Below are 8,124 nucleotides of genomic sequence, written 5' to 3'. Positions count from 1 at the left end.
TGATATGTTAATCAACCGTCTCATAAATGAGTGTTTGAATTGCTAATTTGTAATTGATAACGTATCAATTTATAAGATCATGCAGTAAAAAGTTTATTGCCAACTTATGATCGACAACGCATCAATTTATAAAACATCCAGGACAGCACTAGTCAAACAAGAGACAGTAAAAAGTTTAACTTTTTCTTTTATGCTAAAGCAGTAAAAAGTAAAAAAGAATATATGATAGTTTAGTTTTTCCGCTGGGATGTAACGCAGAAAAGTCGCCGAGGAATTGGGATGGCGGGATAAGTAAAAAAGGCGAGAAGTGAAAAGCATGGAGTGGACCCTTGAGGCCCATCTGTCGGTCATCGCCTCGATTTCATCGCCCTGCTCCAAAGCGACACGCCAGACGAGGATCCGCTTATTTTCACCAAAAAAATTAATACAATCATATATATATTTTTCACTTTTAATAATCCAAATTTATTATTAGTATAATAAACAACGAAAAGGTGCAAAATATTAAATGAGCTTTCTATTATCGGGCAGCTCAAAAACCCAACCACTCCTCTGACTCACTTGTTAGCCTCCTTTACTTTGATTCCTTTTCCACTCAATAATTTATACCTATAAATTTTTTTACTATTACTGTGAGTCTCTGCATTTATCAAAAACCCAACGGTCCAAAAGGGGTCTTATAATATTTCCCAGCCTACATATAAATACATTCCCATTAGTTATGTTTGATATATGACACCATCATCAAATCATCATCAACCCATCATACATTCAAATCTAATGGTTGATTTTACAACTTTCACTTTTGTAGCACAAATTTTTGCAGTTGGAGCTTGTACTTCCACCAAATCCTTCGCTGAAAATTGTTTTGAGTAATATTTATTATACACACTTTAATATACACATTTTACACATAATTAAAAAGGTTGTCAAAATTGTAATTTCAATGGCTTTTCCAATTGTGTGTAAAAGTATGTGCATTATGTTAAGTATAAAGTATAAACTATATATATATACATATATTGCTAAATTTGAATATTAATGAGAGAGAGAGTGTGTGTGTGCATGGGGTCGTGGTCTTTTCTGGAAGTGAGAAGCCAGTTGGTAGGGTAGAGACTGCATCAATCTTTTGTCTTTTTTAACGTTGGCTTTGTGTTCTTTTTCACTCTTCTTATAGCACTCCCACACACACCATAACATATCATTCTCATCCATCAACACCACCATCAGAATTAGAATTCTACCCCCCCTTATCTCTCTCTCTCTCTCTCTCTCTCTCTCATCCCCCCTTAAAGATAGGCGACACTCTTGGGGGATAAGACTACAGAGAAACACAAAAGAGACGCGTTTACACACGCTCTCTCTCTCTTCCTCAGATGATGATGATGATGAAGATAGATGGGGAAGCTTTTTGTTTTGAGGGGAATGTTGTCTGGCTCGAGGACACTTTTATTTGATCCTAAGAAGAAAAAAAATCAAATCTCATCATCATGTTTTAGTGTCGTCGGACCAGGCTTCATTCCCCCCAATTTTTATGCTTCCATTTACCTACCAAGCCTTTAATTAATCATGGGCTACTTTCAAAGGTTTGTCTTTTTAATTGTTTTTTTAAAAGTAATTATTTTGGGGAATTGTTGAGAGTATTTTTAATCATATGGTTTTTTGTTTCCTGAACAATTAAGGATGTTTGTTATGTGCAGATTGGTGTAATGATGAGTATTTTGACTATTTTTATTACATTGTTGTGTGGGGAGAGCTGAAAAAGTTTCATCATCACTATTCCTTTTTTTTTTCTTTTTCTTTTTATCTTATCAAGTTATGATTGTGTTTTTGTCAGTCTAAGGCTCTATCCATCTAAGCGCCACCCCCCTTTTTCTTTTTTCTTTTTTTTTCTGGTTCATCATCAGATAGATTTTAGTCATGATGGCTTTCAGAATCTGATCTGTCTGTTTCTGCCATTTTCCAGATCTGGCTTTGAACTTTGCTAAACATTAATCCCCTCTCTTTTTCCACCTTCTTCCTTTTTCTTCTTCCTCACCGGCCCCCTGCTCCCCTAGGGTTTCACGGTTTAGATTTTGGCACTAATCTCAATATAAATCTATCATTAAAAAAAAAAAAAAGTACAGGCTATTATGCTAAGGTAAAGAAGCAAGCTAATGATAGTCCATAATTTTTACTTATTTGAAAACATAATGGTCAAAGCTTGGTCTTTCATTCTGACCTTGACACCTCTATAAATCTTTAAGTTTATGGTGTTGAATGATTATGAAAAGCTTTGCATTCTCTGCCACTTTGATTATGTAGTTTTGCTTTTGATGCTTAATGAGGTTTTGTCTTGACAAATTCTAATTAGATATTGTACAGAGCAAATTCAGTTATATCAAAGGCTTTTGGGTTCGGAATTAGGATCAAAATAGTAACTTTGCAATTCCTCTTTTTGTTGTCACAATAACTATTAGCTTCCTTTTTTGCATATTCCCTTTCTTTATAAGCTTACCATTTCATACACTACTCATATTAGCACAAGGCTAAAATACAAAAACTTTTACAAAGTCATAGCTGTATGTGTATAAATATGTGTAAAAGAGTTAGTTGAGTTACAAGTCTCTTAGCGTTAATGTTAAGAACTTGGTCATTTTTTATTGTTTCAAAATCCCTCCCTCTCTTCATGGGATTTTCCCCCTTTGATATATGGTTTCAGAAAAGAACACTCAGATTTTGAGAACAGAAGCATTCCAAATGATAAGCTGACTCCCTTCTTCACTGGATTCTGGAAGTAAAAGGGTAAGCATGAAAAGCCATTCAATTGGGTTTGGCTTGACATGAACCTGGAGCATTGTGCAGGTTAAAAGACACATGCCAGTTGAAGAATAGTGTAAACTTTTTCCCCTATATTTGAGCTTTTGTCGTACAATAATGTGAACATCAATTCTCACATTCAGTTGTGAAATCAGTTCTGGATTTAGTGTTTGTAATTGTACCTTCTTTCTTATTAGTTACTTTCCCTTTAATCTTGCTTGTCTCACAGGAGCACAGGTGTGGAAGAGAAGCTCTCAGATAAATACGAAGACAAAATAGTTGATTAGAAAAGAATGGCGAAAGAGGTAGGTCCTAGGTCTCTAGGGCCATAGGGAACACGTATGACCACTTCTCTTTCTCACACGCACTTATCTTCTACCTTTGACATAACCTACACATCTCTTTCTGTCTCTCAAAATTGCTGTGCTAGCTGCGGCCTTCAATGACTTTATCATTATTTTCAATCTTGTGCATTTTGATATTCTAAACAATATGGTTCATATATCAAAATTTAACTGAAGTGAATGTGTAAATTTTTCTTTAAATTTGATGCTATTTTTAATATGTACATTGTCTTGACTCTTGAGTGAATAAATCAATATCTCAAGTATTTATTACTTGATATGGGATGGGTAATGGTAAATCCTTTATTGTCACGTTTCATGGTCGTTGAAAAGGGATTGTATGAAACTTTGAATGCTGTCTCTTAAAGAACTTCCTTTTGGGAAATTGCATCTTTTTGACATTTGCAAACATAAAGTCGAAAGCCATTGTTGCTTACTTTTTTACTCAATAATCATAATCTTTTTGAGAGTCGCTTTACAATGATTTCCAAGGAGAGAGAAAGAGAGAACATCTATTCAAGTTTTGTGAATTACTATAAAAGCCCTTACTGCCACTACTTTTTATGAATTATGTGTGAGTGTCTACTGTCTACTGTCTACTACACTTGACGAAGACTTCAAAAAGTTTTGAAGACTTCGATCGAACAATTGGATTGAATGGGAAGCTAAGGACCTCATATTATTAGCTTCGACATAGGTTATACATATCTGCTGAATTGATTATTCCTATAGTATAAGTACAATTAATGAAGCCTGGCCACTTATAGTGGAATCCATGGTAGCATTGATCTCACTTTTTTCCTAAGCCTGTGATTGGAATTTCAAATTTTGAAGTCCATTTTGATTGGTAACCTTAACCTCTTGCCTCTTTGGACTCCTAGACCAGTGCATTCTATTCACCAATAAATAACACACCACTCCTAAACGTGGACACAAATCCTCAAATATCTGCCCATAATCACAACTATGATGCCTTCCATGCCCAAACGAAGGGAAATGACGAGAATCATACAAGTAATGGCCAAACATCCTATATAAATTAACCGTAAATGTCACCATATCAAGCTATGTGAGAAATCCCATAAAATACTTTTCTACACTAGACATTTTGGTAATTCTGAGCTAATTTAAGTGTTAAAGAATATTTGGTTGGCACTGCACCAGTGCTATTTAGAGTTTAATCTAATTTTATTCTTGCAATTCTTCCAAATCTCCTTTGAATGTGCAATCATGGGTCCTTTGCACCATCAAATCCAATTCTAGGCACCAATTATTATTATTATTTTTTTGGTCTAAATAAGGTTTTCATCAAATGTGATGTACTTATCATTTTATGTGACCTTGGTACTAAGCTCTCACTAAAACAAGGACTTCCTATACTGTACTAACAGAAGAGTCAATGGACATAGGGCTTGTCACCCTAGCGGGTGGACTACCAATAGTCCACCTTGACATTGGTACTATCCAATGAGACTAAAGAATAAAGTTATCATAAAAAGTGATATGTTTATCGTCATATGTGATATTGGTATTATTTAATGTGACATTGATACCATCTAATGTGACTAAATTTAAAAATTACCATCAAATATGATATAGTTATTATCATATATGACGTCTGTACTACCCATGTGACATTGGTATCATCTAATATAATGTTATGGTGACCTGTTATACTAGGTTAACTATAAGATGTACCATACCCACAAAAAATTGTTTGGGAATTGTAGACTTTTCCTAAGAATATCAACACAAATATAAGTAGAAATAATTCATTTAGATAAAAGTATTTTGAAAGAAATTCAAAAAAAATTGAAATAAAATAATTTAAACCTTTAGAAAGCTTATAATTACTTTAACAACTGTAAATAAATTAGGATATACATTTATAAAAATAATAGTAAATAAATCATGAAAGATATTGTATTCATTGATTTCTTTCCTTAATATATCATTTTATTTTTCCAACATGTTAAACTATTTATAAAAATTAGACAAACAAGTGATTTGAGCTACATGAAAAAACCCCGACATTTGTAAGAACATATCCGGTTAAATGGGTTACAAAGAACTTATCAAGTTTAATTGGGTTTGACCAGGTCATATGTTGAAACAGTCTAATTAAATATTTGAATCAGTTTAGTATTGACTATTGAGTCACCGATTTACCGGTTTGAATAGTTGGATTGATATGAACTTAATAACTATGACCTATACATAATGCATTGCATGGATATTCTACCATCTGAAGGGTGAATTGGTATGAGTTGCATTTACTTGGGCATTCTATCTAAATGATGCTTATTATATCTTATTCATCGCACTTTGAGTAATCTTGCCCGAATTATATTAGTAAATTTGACAGCACAATTTTTTTTTATTCCATTTTAATTCATTATTATTATTATTGAATTGACTGTATATTTTTAGAGTACTGATTACAGTATGAACCTTCTAATATTATTATGCAAAATTATCGTGCTCTGGGTTTGCCTATTCTTCATGTCCAGATCTTTGGGCTAGCCTTCTTTAATGCCCAATTGCCCATATACGCAGACTGAAATAAGCCTAATCGAGTCGTTCTAATGGTTATTGGACTTTGCCAATTTCTATATTCTAATCTGTGGCCTATCCCTTTGTAATTAACTGAGGCCTATGCCATACGCATAAATGAGCCTAACAAGTTTGGTTCTCCTTTTTCAATTTCAAATTCCACAAAATCCTATTTGGTATAATTCGCCAAGTTTGGTTCTCCTTTTAATTTTTTTTTATTCCCAGAATATAACTTTTCAACTTTAATCAAACATCCCACTGACTGAACAGCTTTTTTACATTTTTAATAATATCATCTTTTATGAGTTCTCCTTTGGCCCAGCCTGATTAAAAACCTCCCACAAACCCTATGAAATTTCCAATTAGGCTCATTGGGCCAGAATGAAATTTGAATGACTTAGGACAGATCAAGTCAGTCCTTGCATCTTTCGTAAAGCTAAGGTATGATTGGGCCGGGTGGGAAGAGGAGTAGCATCAAAAGGGCATCCTTTGCCCTGGTTGGATATATATTTGAGGGATTTGTAATGGTTTATTTGGATTGAAGGGAAGTAGAGTAGAGTTGTCCGAAAATTAGTTAATTTTTGGCAAACTCTACTCTACTCTCCCTCAATGCAAACAAGCCCTAAAAGATACCATACTCCTTCAAAATTCTCTCTCTATCTTTCAATTTTCTGAAATTAGGGAAATTTGAAGACAAATTATATCAATTTTTTTTTGGTAGTGCTTTCCCTTTGCTTTTATCAATTTATCATCTATACTATTTATAAGAGGATTTCACTCTTTAAACTGGACTTTTATTTGGTTCAGAAATACTCCTAAACTTTAGGTTTAATAGGAATAAAACTTGAGAACAACTCAGTAAATGTATATCTCCAACTCCACTTAAAATGTCTACAAAATATGAAACTTTTCTATCCATATCTTCAAAACAAACTTATCCAAAATTAAAAAAAAAAAAAAAAAAAAAAAGTTAACATAGAAAAAAAAAAAAAAAAAAAAAAGGCTCATTGTACCACAATGTGCGTGTGATGAGGCTACTCTTTTTTTATTTTTTATTTTTTATTTTTATGGGATACAAGATAGAAATTCCACTTTAGCCTAATTTAAGTATATATGTGTGTGAAGCTCCTTTCTGGAGACTTGAATATTGATCATTATCTCTCACACCCCACAAACACTTATACTTTTTGAGTGACCCACAACACCAAGAGTGCACGGTGGTAGGTTAGTACTCTTTAATAGTTAACATTTATCTCCCTTAAAATTTTCCATAATGTTTTAGTAGAGATTGTAGTGTGCTTTCATATTATAATCCTCTCCGATTCCCTATTTATGTTTGTTTCTATTAAAAAAAAAATTGTAGTTACCATTTATCTCTATATAATTGTTGATGTATTCGTTAAAAAAAATTATATATTTGTCGATGTCCATAATATCTTACTATTTTCTTTCCTTTTCATTTAATAAATAATCAAGGGCAGATATAATCTTCTATCTTTTACTGCTTATTATTTTTTTAAAAAAAATCTACAAAAAGAAAGGGGATAACTATTTCTCTTATCTTCCCAACCCCCCCCCCCCCTTCCCCCCTATGAATTTCCTTTTAAATTCTCAAACATAAAATTGAGGTCATAAACTCATAATGGCCCAAATTCAAAGTGGGGCGGACTCAATCATAAAATTTGCAATAATTCAAAAGCTATTTTGTAAGACAAGGCTAGCTGTTCCAAAACATCCCAAATGAGATGTAGAACAAGAACCCACAAACCACACCTTTCATTGCAGGAGGAACCTAAGTAGAAATGTTTGATGTCTTTAGTTGTAAACAACATTATACTATGTTAGAAAAGTCTAAAACTGGAATATGTTAATAAAATAAATAAATAAATACACCAACCCACTTTGAAACAAGCAAACTTTACTTACAATCTATCAAAGAATTGGTCTCCCACGCATGGTGAAGGAGAAAAAGAGAGGAAACAGGCTGCACCAATGTGGCTAGTTATTGTGTTTTCAAATGACGACCAGGTCTCAACTCTCAACCAGTAGTGGTCAATGTTTTTGTCTATTTATGCGTGTTTCATATACCCATTGACCTTATATATATCTCAGTTATTATATATATTGTATGTATGATATATAGTGAAGTCAAATTATGAAAAATCAATATTCAAAGGGAAAAAGGCAGCTCCAACAATATAATATATATATATATATAGAGAGAGAGAGAGAGAGAGAGAGAGAGAGAATAAGTTGTCAAAAAACATCATTTCAAAAACCTCAACTTTCTTCAAAAAGCAAACATTCACTCCCCCACTTTGGACGGTTTTCCACTCCGCACTTACTTAAGACTTCGCATCTTTCTTCTAAGTTTCAAGTTTCAACCATGAATCTGTCTCTCTCAGTCACAAGATATAATTAGATATAA

The 8,124-nt window shown here is 33.1% G+C and overlaps 1 long non-coding RNA gene across 2 annotated transcripts; it reads left to right on the top strand.

Moving 5' to 3' along the window:
- The first annotated feature begins 1,064 nt into the window (after positions 1-1,064).
- On the top strand, positions 1,065-3,359 carry LOC111993285 (uncharacterized). Of its 2 annotated transcripts, XR_010625271.1 has the most exons (3): positions 1,103-1,586; positions 2,702-2,875; positions 3,029-3,359. It is a non-coding gene; the product is annotated as an uncharacterized LOC111993285 (long non-coding RNA). The 2 variants fall into 2 exon arrangements; XR_002880943.2 differs by having other exon boundaries at positions 1,065-1,586; positions 2,702-3,359.
- Positions 3,360-8,124: the final 4,765 nt, after the last annotated feature.

This window comes from Quercus suber, unplaced genomic scaffold, assembly GCF_002906115.3.
Source record: "Quercus suber isolate HL8 unplaced genomic scaffold, Cork oak 2.0 scaffold_550, whole genome shotgun sequence".
In the NCBI taxonomy this organism is placed as follows: Eukaryota; Viridiplantae; Streptophyta; class Magnoliopsida; order Fagales; family Fagaceae; genus Quercus; species Quercus suber.
Note: the sequence above shows the minus strand (reverse complement) of the source record. Positions and strands in the feature narration are given on the sequence as shown.